Below are 18,841 nucleotides of genomic sequence, written 5' to 3' on the forward strand. Positions count from 1 at the left end.
GAATGATATCCCACCACCCACTGCTACATCTGCAGCACCACAGGAACAAAACACGGGTGTTGTGAGGGGTGAGATCAATTGACACTGACATGTCAATACACACCAAACTGTGACACGGACAGATGAGTCCAGAGTTGTTGTCTAACCTTGACTGTGTTGCTCCCGCAGAGAGCCCCAATCACCAGCTCGCTGATTAGTTCACAGCTAATGAAAATGTCCACGTTGTTTACAACCCTCCACAAATCTCCACCTGACCTGAGCCTTGTCTTGCAGAGATATCAGTCTTTTCTCCACAGGAGCGCATTATCATAGTGCCTCACGCCACTTTTAAAAGTTAATGAAAAGCAAGGAGCTGCAAAATTTCTCTCAGGGCAAAGACAAATTAACGACATATTCCTACGTGATCCACATACTGAGTTGTTCTGGAAAAGGAATTCATTATGAAGATTGCTAATTGCTGCTTCAGAGGACTTACAGTCGTTTTGCACCAGACTCAAGAGGGAAAAACTGCCGTACTACAATATTATCCTAATTATAATAAGCTTTCCTGAGTTACTGTATGGCCACTAAACCACACCTGTGCCGGCTGTTGACGTCAAAGCACAATGCAGAAAATATCTATGTTGGGTAAAGCACTGAGCAAAAAAGACTCAGCAACTTGGAGACTAGATACACAAATTGCTGATGCGGTGTAGAGACCTAAGCCACTCTATGATGGGGAGTTTGCATTTCTCCATAAAAAGTCTAACAGGGATAAAGATTGCGCTAGCTGCACAAACGGGGCCACAAAAGCCATGTTTTGCCTTGGCAAGGTGTCGTTAGACAGAACTATTTTCAATGTTATTCGAACGGCCTCGGTAACATATTGAATTGCCACTGGGGTGTTGGGACCTCCAGGGTGTTCAGAGGCAGAGTTGAGAGTCATTATTAATAACCCACCCAGGAATTAGACCAGTGCCAGGATGTTTGATTACTGTTCTGCTTGTTGTCCCTCAGTCTAGACAGTAATAACATGCAGAATCCCATATTCTCTTCCTGGGCATCATTTCCAACAAGATGTGGGGTTTTTTTTAACATGAAAAAACTCCAGGAGCCCCAGTAGGTCTACAACTGAAAGGGGAGGACTTAAGGGCACACAACATTACCAGCCTACTTATGGCCTAATACTCTGAAATCGCTTATATCTAGTATTTTACAGCGAAACAGCCCGAATCACCATTATGCACATTTGTAAATGAATGCATAGCCTTAAAAAAAAAAATGATTATGGATCATACAATAGACCTGGTATCAATGTATCGGCACATCGGAGAACCCTTACCGATGTGCTCATCAAACGCGCTGGATCACCACACAGTCACCAGTCCCTGTGGTGTGTGAACCAGCCTGTCATCTTGGCTTTGTCGCCCCTTTATAAGTGCTTTAAAACCCGGATTCAGGAACCGGGTGGAGTTTTCCTCTCCAAGTACAGGACGAGCGCTGAATAGAAGCGGAGTGTCAGAGCTTCGATCGCGTTTCAAATCTCGGTCACCGATCCTTTTTTTTCTTCTTCTTCTGGAAGTGTTATCCCGATTTGTGCGGCATCAAAACAGCGCTTGGTTCCCAGATATTATCGCGTCAATACATGACGGTCACATGAGTCCGATTAAAATAATGTAGGCCTAATCATTTAAAGTGTGTCTGTGTGTGTGTATGAGAGAGCGCGCGAGCGAGCGAGCGAGCGAGCGAGCGAGCGAGAGAGAGAGAGAGAGAGGAGCGGTGAAGCTGATCCGCTGTGGGATTAACCGAAGCGCAGGGAGACCGTACAGGCTGGATTTGGCCACGAAATACATGCAAATTGACAGCTGCACCGGTCCCCACCCCGCAGCCGGGCGGGTGTCTAGGGGGCGTTTAATTTATGTCACAGACTATACCTCACAACTCTGCCCGTCGTTCTCTAGATGGTGGCATCATCGCATATACGCCCAGTCTTTGCGTGCGTCGAGCGTGTACTCCAAGTGGCATTGCTGCACGCATGACAGTTGCATGATATAGGCTATCGTGTAGGCTATTTTAAGGGTTGACATTTGACTGGAAAGACACATTGTTATAATAATTTGGATAACACGCACGCGTTTCTTCAATTTGTTATTCATAGGCTACTCATATGATGTAATGTTCCCAAAAAGTCCCTGGAGGAACGTGATATCCCCCCGGCAACAGCGGTGACAGAAACGCCTATATCCCCCTCTCGTTACGCTATTATCGGGCCAATATTAAAGTCACCGGTTCAAAGCTACTCAGCTAAAAGTAGCCTGGATGCAATATCAGCGCCATTTAAACGAGCCGATACTCACTGTCATCATCTTTGCAGCTTCCCCGTCGCGTCTCAAGACATTGTAAAGTGTGAATCCCAGCTGTTAGACAACGGTGGTGGTGCTCACTTGTTTCCCAGCAGCTTTATTTTAAGGGCGGGTGTTGGTGGGGCTGGCTTCGGTGGAGAAATGACAGAGAGCCGGTGGATCATTCAGTACAGTCATCGCTCTGAGTGTGTAGCCTGTCCACAGAGGAAGACAACCGGAGTCTTGGGTCCTGCCTGTCCTGATTGGACAAAATACCGCAGATGTCTTAAAATCCCAGCAGGTCAACGCCGCTTCTTTTCCTCCCCTCCCCGGCGCACGCAGAGAGATGCCCGGCCCCAGCCAGTCCCAGACTGCAGGCGCTCTCTCGCTCCCACCACGTCAACTGGACAAATAAATAGGCTCTGAGTAAAGTGCGTCTCCTTATGTTGTGGGCACGTTTCAGCGCTTTTTTCACACAACCAGGCGGCGTTTATCACTCCGTTATTACCTAAGAAGCGAGACTTACAACTAAGCGCAAAACAAGCACGCCGCTGCTCCCTGGCTGGCACAGGCTCTGTGTTGGTAGAGGCTCTCTCTCTCTATAATAAGACCCGTCTCTCTGTCGCAGCACGCAGCTCGAGGGAAAGTGACGACAGAACACAACTAAAGCCCAACCTTCTGCACCCACTGACCTTGCAAAGAGAGGGAGTGAGAGCAATAGAGAGAGCAACTATCTAGATGATTTAGTAAACATACTTATGCTGTTCTGAATTTAGAATGTTTCAAAATCAATTTTCTATCACATAAAAATAAAAGAACTTGAGAGATGCCTGTTGTATCCATTTTGCCTCACATATAAAACAAACGGCTCTACTTTTCATCAGAGTTTGGTACACCTGTATAATGCAATCCAATGCAACATCCCTTGCGATAAATCCAGCCACATTGTGACCGCTGTAATGCTCGGTTTGGGTTGAGATGGTGTCACTCATATAACGCTGTGGAGTCCCCACTGCAAGTGTTCACAAAGGCAGGTTACATTTAAAGCTAAGCACAATCTAGACTCAGTGTAATATTAAAAATACCACTTTTAATTGTACAACATAAAAACGTTCTGCAGCATAAAGGGCACCTACACATCAAATATCACATATTGCTTGGAGACTTCCATATTAGATTAACAGAGCTGCCTAAGTCCCCAACAGTGCATGAGGAGCTCACAATCTATACACCATTAAAGGTTAACTTCAACACCACTGGCATTCTGCCTATATCTAGCCGATACTTTCTAGAGCTTTGTAATTGAGTTTGGCGGAATATCAAACCTCACTAATTCAGCCCAGTAGGCTACAAGCACCACAAACTACAGCTTTGCAAAATGACCATTATAAACCCATCTCGACATGTTGGAAAAAAAAAACATTATTAACTTCATAAAGAACGGATTAGTCGGTCTGCAGAGAATTCATTAAGTAACAGATTTGTTGCCAATATATTGTAAGATAAGATAGACTTTTTGTCCCGAAGGAAATTTGTCTTGGAAACATACAGCGTCTGCTGTTAAAACAATACAAATAACATATTGCATACATACATTACATACACAGACTGTCGCCAGTCCCCACACACACACACACACACACACACACACGCACACACGCACACACGCACACACACACAGATGGCAGCTGCAGTGTCAGAACTGAAGAGGGGTTAACACCAACATGGCATGATATCTTCATGTTGCATTCTGTTTCCTCTTACAACAGCTGGTAATTTACATATTTCAAAATGGAGATCAAGTTAAATGTTAGTGACAAACGAATCTCATCCACAGTAGGAGTAAAACATACTCCAAAGCATTTGTATAACAAGCACTATGATTAAAAAGTGGATCTGCGTCTCTCGAGTGGTAAGCCAAACATTTGGAAATACAAAAGTGCCGCGTTGTGCTTCAAGTGACGTGTTTGGGAATCGTTCTCTGCTCTGCGCGGCCGGCCCGGCTCAGCCTAGTTTTGTAGTCGTTTGAGGGATGGGAGCCGTCTTCAGATATTATGCGTTGATTGTATAAAAGCAGCACAAAGGACAAACCAGTCCATGTAATAACAGAGCCGTACTTCAAAGACCCCTGGCTGAGCCTCTCCCTACACTACAGTAGGCAGAGCGCTAGTGGGGATCTCCCCAAAGAGAAGACAGCAGGAGTCCAGCCTATTGCTGCTACTCTCAGCCCCCGTCGCCACTGCTTTCAACTCTCTTATCAGCCCTACCACTCCTCCCCTCTGCTTTTTCTCCCCAATTCCCCAAACATTAATCGGTCATAGTGAAGAAAAGACTTGTAGCCTACTGAATGCCTTTAAGGAGGATAAGCTACTTTGTTTTTTTCATCTTGGAGAGAAAGGGAGGACTTTAAATTCATATGCTCACCAGGCAATTAACTGATCATTAACTTGTCAACAGGAGGCCAATATTGTTTATGGCACTCTTGCACACATACATGCACACACACAACACACACACACACACGCACGCACGCACGCACGCACACACGCACACACAGTGTGCTTTCTTTGAAGTTTGCATTTCCCGTTAGTGTCAACGCTAAATGAAAATATTTTTTGACGTGGCATCCTTCCCCGCAGCGAATTGTTCCATGAAATAATAAAAGCAGCAACCAGCTCAAAGTCAGGAGCGCCACATGAAGATGTCCAGGAAATGTTACATCGAAGCTCTTAAACCCACGTCTTATTGGCACCTGGAGGAAGAAGATGACTTTACTTTTGATTGAGAAGGCGGTCAAAGAAAGTTCACCGTGCATTACTTCAGGCATCCCCCCCCCCCAAATCTACCGAGAGGCAGAGGTGCGGTGTCTGTCAAACTGCCATTCAATGGGATTTACCAATCACCGAGGGGCAGAAACATGTGGAAAAACAGCGAGGTGAAGATCCACAGTATCTGCAAAAGCTTTGCTCTATCTGTGTGCCTAACAGTCCATCCACAGCAGCTATCTGGCAGGAATCACTGAAGGCCCATTACTGACAGAGAGAGATAAGGCTGGAGAAAAGAATGGCCCTCCGATAATACCAAAAAGTCAGGGAACATCTTCCTCTGCTTATATCTGTCTCACACGTGTTTAAAAAAACAGGGAGCTCTTGACAGTTTGTGAGAAATTGAAACTGTCTCTGCCTTGTCAGGAACTCACCAACTCTAACGGAGAGACACCGAAAGTGACCTTGGAGGATTCTCCCTCTCACTTTTCCCTCTTCCTCTCTCTTTTCAGGGGCCGAGGGGAAGAGCTCACCTTGAAACAAGACTGGGGCCGAACCAGACGACAGAAAATGAGGCGTACCAAACATGACTATGGTACAAGACCAGACCTGCAGATGGGAAAATCTGGCCTGGTTATGAGAGACACGGAGCCACGAGAGGCCAGACAGTAGACTCAACACCCAGGTCTCTCAAGCATGTCATGTCTTCTTCAGATAAAAAAATACCCAATCCTGGCTGTCATGAAAGAAGTCTTTATACTTCACGCATACCTTTTAAAGGTATCCCCTAAAAACACTTGTACCACTTAAACGACTCCCTTGCGTCTGCACATACTCCTTAGCATTTATTACCTAAAGCCAGGAAGAGTCATATATGTGCTAGGCTCTAAGAAAGATGCCTTCATGTAAAGGAAAATGGGAAACACAGCGGGTTTCTTTGTGTTTTATCTTGCTCAATCTTGTCTGTAGAAGATTTCTACAACAGACTAGAAAAGCTGGCAAAGTTTTCCTGACAATGTTGTACTGCAGTACATCTTCTATAGTACTGCAGGGCTTAATTTGTTCTATAAGCCAGTCTCTCTCTTTATATATATATATATATATTTATATTCTCAACAATTCTCATAAAACGTGTAAAATATTGATGTGACAAAACAGTGAGAAGTACTTTTTTGTGCTGTTGGGGACAGGATAGACACCAAACAGAACTTAAGGTTTATTACCTTTCTACGAATAAAAGGAACTTCCACATTCAAAAATTCAATATTGCCATAAAACAGTCATTGTGAGCAGCATTACCCACAATGACTTAATACACCCAGAGATATTGCAATAAAAGGACATAAATCACAGTATAACTCGATTGTAACATTTCGCCAACCCTACGCGGACGTACACCCTTTCCCCCCCCCCATTTGCTGCAACATGCATACAAAGTGCCACACAAAGCAGTCTGCGCCTCGAGACCGCAGCAGCAGGAGGCAGACTGTTTGATGATGAATAGAGATGTCAGATGGCCACAATAGAGGATGGCTCCTTAACTGGCCGACTGACCTGTCGTTCCAAATAGAAACGGTCGCCAAACCATTAAGACGGGGCCATCAATCTCCTTCTAAAACGAAATGATGATTTACTTCATTCCAATCAGTGACCGAGTGAAGAGGAGCGAAACAAAAGGGAGTGTATGTATTTTAATTTCTGGGTGATCTTCATCTCCAAGGCAACTGTATGCATGTGTGTGTGCAAACACCAGCACATCATTTTGGGGTCTGATATGCATTACTGTGCTATGATGCATAACGACCACCATGCACCTTTGTATTATGTTTTTTTTGTAATTATTTTTACACAATCTGGTGAACCCAAGCGCTTGTATTGGATTGCACCACTAATACCTGGCTGTAATATATCGATCTTCCCTTCCATACTGTATATCAGCCAACACTCGCTAACGAAGTGTGAAATGAATTGTGAGAGCAACATCTTGTCCAATGCATATACAAGCAATCACAGCTATTAGTTTCATTTAAATGGGACGCACGTCTGCAGTATAGTGTCTGAAGTGTACAGCTTGTTGCCCAATGACGAGAGACTCAGACTTACCAAATTTACTTAATCTTGCGTGGTTTATAGAGGCTAAATGTGGAAGACAGCATTTCACACAGCCAAGCATTCATCAAGAAGCCTTGATTCCAAACTAGCAATTACCGAAAAGACCAGAATATGTACATATGGCCATAACCATAAAGAAAGTCAGAGTGGGAAACAAACAGCGATAAATATGATGAAGGAGGAGGCAATTGTATTACTGAGGGGGAGGAGGAAGAGAATTACAGTGATGAAGAAGTCGAGGAAGATGAAAATGTTGCTAATGATAATGTTGACTGAATCACTACAGAAATCAGAGTGATTACGGCCATGCTCGCGCTGATGAAAATGATAGTTTCTGAGTCTACAGCTACGATCATCACAAGCACAATTAATCAAAACCAATACGGCGTAAACACATATGAATACATATAGCGGAGAAAATTAAAAAGCAGAAGCCTTTTTTTTTGTAACAGTTAGCAGCTGTGAAATCTATAAGAAAAATGTTAAATCCAATCAAAGATCTTGAGGCTTTAGGGACCAAAACTCCTGGGGGAGACTGGAACCAGCTGAACTGGAGAAAGTCAGCCTAGTTCTTCAAGAAGTTATAACCAGAGTGACTGCTGTGAAAAGAGATATTAATCGCCTGCAAGGGTGCAGGGCCAAGACGTAGTCCAGACCCATTTGGTTCACGGCACACTAATGCCAATTAGAGGGAAAGAAAGGTAGGTTTGTAATCTGTTCAATTAGCCCTGCCAGGAGACGCGTCCTTTGGGGCTTAGGGGAGGTTCAGGTCCGGGACCGTGTGATGTTATTGCTGTGTATGAGCCACACGAGTCATGGCTCTAGTTGCTGCTTTACTCACCGCAGTTTGAAGCAGTCTGCGATGAAGGAGGTTGTTGTTATGTTACAACCAGACAAGTACAAGAAAGTTACGCGTGAAGACCATTTTCATGGATTACAAGGGAGAGACCTGAAGGTTTATATGACGATCATGGTGAGATTTGTAACAGTTTTGTATTAATTTCAAACTTACATCTCTCACAGACTGGATGGATTTTAGGTCAGACTTTTTCCCCCTTCTGAACTACTCCTGAAGTTTCCCTACACCGTATTACTTCTGCAACACGGCAGAAAACATCCACGTTGGTTAAAGAGTCAGATATAGAGATGGAGACTCTGAGAGTGTGTCAGGTCCCTATCCCAAGTCTCTCTCTCTCTCTCTCTCTCTGCCTGGCACCCCTCCACGGCTGTTTCTGTGCCCTGTCAGCAGTACAGCCCGGCAGAGATATGTATCTACCCTGCCCTGTGCTCAGCTCCGCGCCGTGCAGTGCACAGATGTCCACGCAATTTACTGCCCACACCAAATTGGATCCCTTCTCTGGTGTTTTGAGCAGGCCTCGCACCTGCTGTTTTCCACCTTCTCTCATATACGACTAAACATCCAGTTGATTTAAGGAGCAAATTAAACCCGGAAAGCCTGAATAAGATAGAAAAAAGGGGTTGATGGTTGCTATGAAAAGAGGAGACTGTGTGAAAAGATTCCACCTCTTAAGTTGTTTGGAAAAAAGGGCATGGAAGTAGTCTCCGGGTTTCAGTACCAGCCCAGCATCAACACAGCCACTGATGATCTACAGCTTGCACAGTTTGACCTCAGAGGCAGCCATGTAGTCTGGCAGGTCTCCAGAGTGTTGCTGAGGTTAAGCAAAATCTGACATCTGATCAGCTGTGATGTGACTGAGTGACAACTCCATTTCCTCATGTTGTTTGTGTTTGGATCATTACAGTAATTGGAGAAAAAGACGTGTGTGTGTGTGTGTGCGTGTGTGTGTGCGCCTCTGTTTTCTGGTAATACATGTGTGCGCATGTGAACCCTGAGGGATCCTGGCAGGTGGTGGCACACTGTCTAGATCAATTATTGATCCCTCCTGGACTGCCAGGTGTGAGATACTACTGCATCACACTCCGACGGCGCCTCATAACTCATCATTGCAAAGACGGCAAGAGAGAGGGACCAAGCAGCAACAGAATAACTGTGTCGTGCTGTGTGAATGACTCCAGCAGCAATCTTGTTGCTGTGTGTCATGAGATTGGAGAGCAGCTGAGTACATGGCAACCCTATCCCCACACAGATCGTTGATGCGGGATGATCCTGCAAAATCCTTGATTATATTCAATGCCCATGCATCTTTAAACAACTTCCTGCAAGGGCAACTGCAATTTGGTTAGGCAATTAAAACAAAAGATGGAATGCAAATCTTTGTCGCTGGCATGAAAGTCGGACGTGCCAAAAGCCCAACCACCACCCCGACCTCTACGCCCTTAGCTTCTGGCTCACTACATAAAGGCCACACTACTGCCTGCACTGGTCGCTGGAGTTAAATTATGCCTTGCAGAATCATCAAATATGAACATAATTTCCAAGGTTGGCCTGCTGCTACGATACATGCTGTCACTTGTGGGCATGGCTGTCCATAATATATACTGTGGTACAAATTATAGCCAGTACATACTCTCATAAACACACATTTACACATGACACATATTTATAATGTATACCAGTATTCCCATTTTAGAGTTTCAAAGGTATTTTAAGTCAACCTGTTCTAATTCCAACTCATCAGACACTGACGCTTTATCAGACCCGTTGGCGTCACATTAACGCAGTGAGTATCCCAGCGCACGGTCGCAGTAAACATGTGATTAACGTTGTGAATTCAAACACAAACACTTCCTTAGGATTATGCAAACAAACCGTTTAGTCAGGTTAAGAAAAACATCATGATTGGGCTTAAAATAACTACTTAAACTAGTACGTAGTACGGAAAACACGTTGACACTGACGTACCCCTAAACGACACTAAGGTACCACTGGTATCCTGGTTGAAAGTCCGGTGTTTGGGGTGTGACAAAGCATCGGTATTTAGTATTTAATGCTGTGGGAATGAGATCGGGCAGTTAAAGTAGGTAATATTTTACCCTCTAATTGCATAAATTAAAGACATAATAAAGGATTGTCATACACTATCAAGAACTTTCTCTGCATTTCTGATAAATGTCTGTTTGTGAGTGTTAATCTTCAGAGTACAGTCTATCAAACTAAGAGTTTCCTTATCTGACATGTATTTGGTTTGAGTCAGTTATATCTGGTATAATCATGAGCTGACTGGAACTGACCAATCTTTATATTCAATCATTAGGGTGTGCAGTGCACAACTTGCAAACCTGTTTGTTTGCCACAGTAATTACAGAGAATATGTGCTTCCCATTACTGCGTGGGTATGTTGCCTTACTTATTTGCTGTATATTTTATCGAGTAAATTATTCTTCAGTAATTTTCCAGACTTAGGTTCAATTTTTTTCCTATCTTTTCAATTTACATTAATTGTATTGTAGCTTCTCTAATATCATAGTATATTTGCTTGGTGAGTAGCAGAATAGCCTATCTAATTGTTTTCTCAGTTCCTAAAAAAGCATGGTAATCTAATTAGCCCGAGCCTAATAGTGTGCACAAACGCATTCACTGTCCTCCTTTCTCTTTCTCCCTACATGCAGAATTAAATATACAGTAATACACACTATAACTACTGGTTTTGCTGCCTTACAGGATAATATGTGCAAATATTCCTGTAATATGTAAATCTGAAAATCCTGGATGAGTTGTTAAACGCATAGTATGTCATTTCTGCCGCTGGATGTCTCTCAATCAAAACAATACCAAAAGACGGAATTTGATGATGCCGTGAAGTAGCGTGGGATCATGGGAACTTTTTCCAAGTTTTCATTGTGAAACAACCACCATTGCCGATGACCATCTATCTGACGTGGCTCTGGCATTTGATTATCAGGTAATGTATTCAAGTTTTAGTCACATTACATTTAGTCACGTTAAGTGAGTTCATGTTATGTTATTTCACTTTAAGGAAATAGCCGCAGGTAACATTAGCTCTCTCCATCTTGGGGTTGCCACATCAATACTTACCCTTGTTTAACCTCTCTTCTTCCCCCATAATCATAATCATTTAATTCACCCGTAAGTTTGCTCTTAACTGGGACAGCTTCGGCGCAGAACACGCAGCATCCCGCAAAGAATAATCATACTCCATCACAACAATAGTAAACAATAGAGTGGCTTTCCGACTTAAAGAGTGTATGATAGAGTAATATATCCTTGACTTCAAAGTCAAATTTAATTGCCACGTTGCTTTTCATGTCAGTGTCTATTACTCAGTATCTCTAACTGGATAAATTATGATCTTTGCAACAGTGGTTTTCACCAGGCTTTTAGATTTGAACAATCTTTATCACAATTGCATATCAACCACACAGCATTTATCAGTTTCCCCCTTTTCTTGTCTCTCTTATATACGATAAGGTAACGTTGGCATTTAGTACAACGAATAATTCTGTAAGTCTTGAAAACCTAACTGACTCCTAATCAGTACTGCCGTATATTCACACTCCCCATTTCGAAGCCGATATAAGACACATTCAGAGATTAGCTAAATTATAAAGTAATTGAGGAGACAGTGGAGGAAATGAGATCAGATTATAGCAGTTTAAATCATAATAGCCTTCTTTTTGAAGTGGATTATATAATACAACAGTGATAATTAGAGCTAATCCATGACCACAGAGCATGGATAACAGGAGAATCAATGAATAGATTTCCAGAGTTTCTATGAAACAATGGTTTGGTTTCTGTAATTACATCCGTCATTTGTTAATAAAACCATTCTGCAGTGACCCACTTGCATTGGCCTCGCCATTGTACCTCTGCTATGTTAACCAATGGGCAGGTGGATTGGCAAGGCAGATGATCAGAGAAATGCTTTGAATGAAATCCAGCAGAATTAAAATATTTGTGACTAAAATGATGCTGAGCCAGAGCGGTGCGAAGGATTTATTCTTCTAAAATAGGACTAATTCATCCAATGGCACCTGCAGAAAACCTCACTCTGGGGGTTTGAACATTTTCTCGACTGAAAAGCAATAATGTACAAAAGGCAATCCAGCCTGAACTGTGGAGAGTGCCATAATGGTAAGCAGCCACTCCTGCAGAGGTGCATGCTCTGTCAGTGCCAAAAGCCTGCAGGAACTGAAGAGCGAGGATGTTACCTCGGCCATTTTGACACAGCGTAAACCTGGAGGGGACCTTATCACCTCCATCATGATGAGCACACCCCCCCCCCCTCAGAACTACTCATGGGCTCCCTTTCATTTGACACAGTTCTCCTTCATCAGAGCTTGTCAATGAAACACTTGCATGTCTTTTTCCATAGTCACTGGCCCTATTCTTCTCCCTTTCTAGTCTTTTCTACATTCACCGCCTCTCTTCATCTCTCTCCTCCAGGCTGTATGTGCCATCTCTGATGCTCTATGCAGGCTTGGAGGGTGCTGGGAGTAAATAGGCATGAGGGCATCAAGCCCACAGCTCCCTGGCAGAGGCAGGGGGAGGGATCATCAGCCAAATATTGAGAAAACCACCCTGACAAAAGGAATCAGAGAGCAAACGGACCTTGCAATAGAGTGTGTTGAATCATTCAAAAGCTAAACAATAGGGTAGCACATCAATACAGTATGAGAGGTGAAAAGTGTGCATGCACAATCTGTGTGCATGACTTTGCAACTTTGTGCTTCATTTAACAGAATGCTAGCCAGCACTGCAAGTGATGTAAAAGAGTTTCCCATTTGCAGCACTTAAATGTATCCTCATTGTTGCAATTTACGGACGAGGCATTTCACTGGGAGTTTATGAGAGAAACTTCAAGACAATGTCACTTGGAATGGGGGATTAAAGCTTAAAGTGTATGTTAATTCACATTTGAATGCATGCTGCTTGTTCTTCAGGTAATAAACTGAATTATGGTTTGCTGCTATTTGTGTTGGTAGGAGGGTGAGATAAGGCAGGAGGTAAAGACAGCACTGGTTGTGTTAGTTTTATGTAAACATGCTGTACATTTTAATGGACACTAACATCCTTAGCAGGCCCCCCTGTGAGGAACGGAGGGGAGGGAGGATGTGGAAGGCTTTCAGACCACTTTGCTCCTTTCAATCTGTCAATTTTGCCCTGCTTTTCCCATCCTCCCTCTCTCCACATCTTCCCATCTTCTTTCACCTAAGGTCTACTCATGCATGTTATCACTAAACTGGCAGCGGCGGGAGGCTACAGAGGAATTCTCAAGGCCCGAAATGCTCCCCCATCGCAATCCAACCCTCCACCACTCCATCTCTATTTTCACTGCCATCGCTCCTCCACTCTCACTAGTGTCACCATTATACCATTATCCCTACCTGGAATCCAATGTACTAACTAATGGGTTCCTCCTCTCCTCTCCTCTCCTCTGCATAGCGAAAGGCTGGCTGTGTCCTGTTAGCTGGAAAAAATTCTCTGATAAGCAGAGCGGACATCAAACAGGTGTGAAAGGTTTGCATGTCTCCCACCAGTCTCCCAGCGGAACCGAAACGCTGCCACTAAATCCACAATCCTGCACCCTCACCTGCTGCCGGCGCTCCATTATATACCCCTGCAGTTACTGTGCCACTCTGGGCCATATCCCTGATATGTGTGCCAGTCACCCGGTAGTTCTGCATTGACGATGACAACCCTGCACTGCCGTTCGACCGCTAGGCCCCTCAGACAAGAATCACGGCTCGGTATGAGTGGACATGCCATCAGAATACATTTAATTGAGTGAGCATAAACAAACAAGCCGCTGTGCGTACGCAAATGCACAGAGAGGCTGATACATTTGTGCATGAGAAGGAGGGACACGTCTGGCTTTTCATTCTGGTAGCCTGCGCTGAGAGGTTGTGTCCAAGTTTGTTCATATACATTCAACACAATAAGTGCAAGAGGTTTTCGGAGAGTGGACTATAAATCTGAGTATGTGGTAATCAATGATTATCCTCTGAAACAGCCACATTACATGATTTAAACTGTTTTAAAGCAGCTGTAATAATCACATGAAGTGCGTTCCCACTCGTCTTTTTATGGGCAAATTGAAAATGCCCATAAAAACAGACGGAATTTGAGGGTGAGAAAACGTTTTTACACTTTGCTGAGGTGGAAAAGTTGGTATATTGTTTAAAGCAAAACTGGACAAACGTGCAGCGGAAACAGGCTAATCAAGACAAATAATTCTCGAGTACATAGTACATGAAGCATGTGAATTAAACTGAAGCTTCAGCTCCACTGGAAAGATGAAATATTGCAGCTGATGAAAACATCAGATCTGTTTGGAAAGTCCTTTGAAATTTGCACTAAATTTGGATGAAAACGGCACAAATGGCACATGTGCAACATGGCTTACCAAGCAAGCAGAATGCAGATGAGCTTCTTGAACAGTTAAGTGTTTGGTTTTCTGCAGAGTCAGATGTGCACACAGATGGCAAAACAACTGTGCAGCTAGAGGCAGAAGATTTGGCTTTTAAAGTCAAATTTATCATTCAAAGTCTGGTCATTATTTTATCGGCGCATCACAGTGATCCACACAATAAATGCATGCTCAGTTACTTAATCTGCAGTAAAATTAAATGACATGAATTACAGTTAAAATGAATGATATCACGTGTGGTTATTTTGAAGCAGCCTGGTGTTGCTTGTGCATGATTTAGTCATGGCAACCCCAATGGATCACTGTGTGTAATGGCACTGCAGTGCAATCTTACCTGCAGAGAGAACACACACACAGTGCCTTTCTTGGAACCCCTCAGATGACTATAGGATTTGTAAATGAGTTGTAAATGACACATACTGCATCTGTAAGAAACAGCCATTACTATTAAGCTCAGTTCAGGAGATGCAGCCTCACTGGCCATTTTGATTTAGTTCTCCCACATTACAAAAACACATATTCTTTCACGTACCTATAGTGATATCTACCCTTGCATATCGTTTTTACATTTCTGCTGCTTCCCAATACAATGAAGGTGATTGGAATTTGGCTGGTGCTATAAGCATAAAAACATTTGAAAAACAAAACAACAATATGTCTTTCCAGAAACTCAGTTGCTGAAAAATCAACATATATTGCTTTTCAGGCCAAATGATGCGATGAACACTATGCAATCATCTTTGCCCAGATGTAATGCTCCCTTTTTACTTTGTCTTTCAGGCTCTACCTGCTACACTCAGACATCGCAGTCTAAATAGTATGTAATAACTAGAAAGAGGGAGCAACCAGGAAAAAGAGTAGAGTTGATGGAGGACACCCTCACTCTCTCTTTTCCCTCTTACAGTTCTTCTCTATTCGCAGCTCATGTGCAACACTGAAAAATGAACAATATGGAGAAGGGATATGGCATACTTCTTTCTGTATGTGTCTCTCTGCATGTGTTTTGGAGATTACTTGAGAACACATCAGAGTTAACTAAAAAAGACACAAAAAAGAACTGAGTGCACTGACTTGTTGAAAAAAGAAAGTAAAAGAAGGTCACAAACTGTCACAGATATTGCTTCATGCTCTTGTTCTGTCAAGTGTGCAAACACACATGCACTTCTCCACACACACACACACACACACACACACACACACACACACACACACACACACACACACACATACAAAAGCAAGAGCTATAACAGAAGTTGCAAATTGTGTGATACATAATCTTGAGATGACAGTGTAGCGAGGGTTCAGTAAACATGTAAAGATGGATGCGGCAATAATTCAAACGCAAGATGCAGTCATGCTGATGGAAAATAGAAAGAGGTCGAAAAAGTAAAAAAAATAAAATAAATAAAATAAAAAGATACGTTAGAATATTTCAGAAGTGAGCAGCGGAGGTAAGGAAAAGAGAGAGAAAGAGGAGTGGAGGAGAAGAACGAGTTTTGAATGACCTCCAGCATCCCGGCGTAGTGTGAACAAGGTGAGGTCATCTCTCGGGGAGCTGGGGCTGAATTCTAATCACAGCAATAAGGTCAACCGAGTAATCCCTGTCCGCTGAAATGTCACTGTTCCCCTGGTCTGACACGGCATCACAACAACCAGCTATCGATCACACACTAACTAGGAATAGATGAGGTCTGCTGCATAGTATACATGTGACACGCAAATGTGAAGGGGCACGTACGGAATTAAATGAAACGCTTTTACACACATATGCGTGCGCACTTATGTGACTAAGCTGTTTGGTTTACTGGAAGTCTGCTGGATGGGAAGTCAGGTGAGTCATCCCAACCTGCAGTGAGCACAGGCTGAGAGGAAAAGGAAATGGGACGGAAGCATTAAGATGAACCGTCTAACATGGCACACGCACACAAATAAAACGACGAAAGACAGTAAGGAGGGTCATCACAGCACAATATTAGGATCAGTAATGCTCCTGGGACAGATTAGTGTGTAACAAACTAACTTAAAGCAGTGACAAATCTGGATTATGGATGTTCATCAGAATGTGATTAGATTAGAGAACACAGCCAGCGTGAACTGCTGACCTCAGACGCACATGCTTAATGGAAACTATAGCGACCAAAAATGAAATGTTTATCTATGTTTGTTTTTGTAGGTATGTAGTGTTTCCACGGACGACAGAGGAAGTGCCCATGTATGTGTGTAGATGCATGCGTTTACAGAAAAGTAAAAGGGGGTTGGCCATATGAATGAAATCTTCTATAACAGTATATAGATGTGAAGTGGGTTGACCCGCTGGTTATCTGCCTGTGTTTTTGGAGATTACTTGAGAACACATCAGAGTTAACAAAAAAAGCCAAAAAAGATAACTGAGTGCACTGACACTGAAAAAAGAAAGTAAAATAAAAAGGTCACAAACAGCTGTCACAGATATTGCTTCGTGCTCTTGTTCTGTCAAGTGTGCAAACACACATGCACTTCTCCACACACACACACACAGACACCTACACACACACACATTTCAAATGGGAATTCAATGCGGATACTCCTCGATAATCAAATGATCATATAGGTTTTTGTTACAGCCACCAGTTTTAAAGGTGCTAAATTCAAAATGCAGAGCATATCTCGTGCCTCCACATGGCTCTCAACATGGCGACGGCCCGCAGAAAACAGTGCTAATAGCGTTAACAGTGCAAACAATAGCAACAGTGATGACACAGCTACAGCGTTAACCTGTAGTGGGAACCAGAGGGTGGGCGCCACGCTTCCACGATGACGCCATTGGTCGGCACATTGTTTTTAGCTGCGACTGCTATGAGCGCAGTGCAGAGCGGTGACCATGAGCTCGTCAGTGAGGCACGTTCACTCAAACGTCATAATATTTTAGGTGCTTGTTAATGGCTGCATGGCCAAGGACCTCTCAAGGTTTGAGTGACTTGCATTTTCTTTGAACGCCTGTTATTGCCTGTTTGATGCTGCCATTGATTTACTGCTTACTGCTGACTCCTCACTCACTACTCTTTACCGGCCCCGGGTTAATAGGGGCCACAAGTGAGAGACACTGGGGGAAAACATTTTGCTTGGTTTTATTGTTTTGGACTAGCTAACAGCTAGTGAAATACCAGTACACACACACTAACTGCATCGCTGCTGCTGTTATTTCATGCCTTTTTACTGAGTATCAACCTCACATTTACACCAGTGGCTACTTGTCTCTAGTTTCTTTTTTTATTAACCAAAAGAACATAATACAGATTCGGTATACAGGGGTTATACAAACAAAACAATAACAAAAGAGCCAGGAGTATATCACGTTAAAATAATATAAAACGTTCAGATATTAGCTGTCCTAATAGCCTTTTTGTTAGTTGAATTAGAAAATAGTTTCACATGTTGCTGTAGATTCCTCAAGAAAACAACAAAATACATTTTTCATTGTTGTATTTATAAAAGATTTTGCCAACATCACAATCAAATTTATTATAAAAAATGATGTCTTCTTTTCTTGGTTTTTGAAGAAACGCAACCACATTTTCCCATAATAATGTTCAGTCTTGAAAGATCTGATCAATAACAAATCAGCAAAGGTCTTGCCAGAATTTCTTGGTGTAAGAGCATCGCCAAAATAGCTCCCCCTGGACCCTAGTCCAGGGGGAGCGGAGCACAGAAGCACATTGGGCTGCCACACTCTACTGTAGTCCGGCCGTCAGCCCGAAAAGCTGAGGCAGCCTAGTCCAAATCCATTCTCAACGCTTTAGCTTACAGGAAATCTGAATTCTGTTAAAAAAATTATAATTTATTTTCTGATATGCTTCTGTAACCATAACCGCTACTTGCATAATCCTAAATTTGACCTAAACCTGCTTAATCTTACTCCAACCTTCAAACAAGACTTCAACCTAAAATCTAATGATTTACTTTGTTATGACTTGTATTTTGTCCGTAAAAGGAGGCTGAGTCCCCTCAATGTGACTGTGTAAACACACACACACACACACACACACACACACACAGTCACTCAAAGCAACAGTAAAGAGGACGCAGTATGGTCTGCCATCACTGCTCAACCGATCTAAACTAACATCTAGATTGGAGCGACAGCATTGTCATAGTAACAAAGAATGATACTGCAGCACCACTGCTAGCGTGTCTGTGTGTGTGGGTGTGCAAGCTTGTGTCTACTGTAATGCGCGTGGAACAACACCTGTCTCCTTGTCAGAAAGACAGAAACTGAAGAAAGAAACGACAGAAAGTTGCAGCGAGAAGGAAATGCCTGGAGAGAAGCACATTCAAAGGAATTCAGCAGAAG

General features: G+C 43.0%; 1 protein-coding gene across 2 annotated transcripts in view; it reads right to left on the bottom strand.

Annotated features, from left to right (window-relative positions):
- schip1 (schwannomin interacting protein 1) overlaps positions 1-18,841 on the bottom strand; it is a 183,842-nt gene that overhangs the window by 34,107 nt on the left and 130,894 nt on the right. The gene's annotated exons all lie outside the window — the stretch shown is intronic.

This window comes from Anarhichas minor, unplaced genomic scaffold, assembly GCF_050575085.1.
Source record: "Anarhichas minor isolate MPS153535 unplaced genomic scaffold, ASM5057508v1 ptg000026l, whole genome shotgun sequence".
Lineage (NCBI taxonomy): Eukaryota > Metazoa > Chordata > Actinopteri > Perciformes > Anarhichadidae > Anarhichas > Anarhichas minor.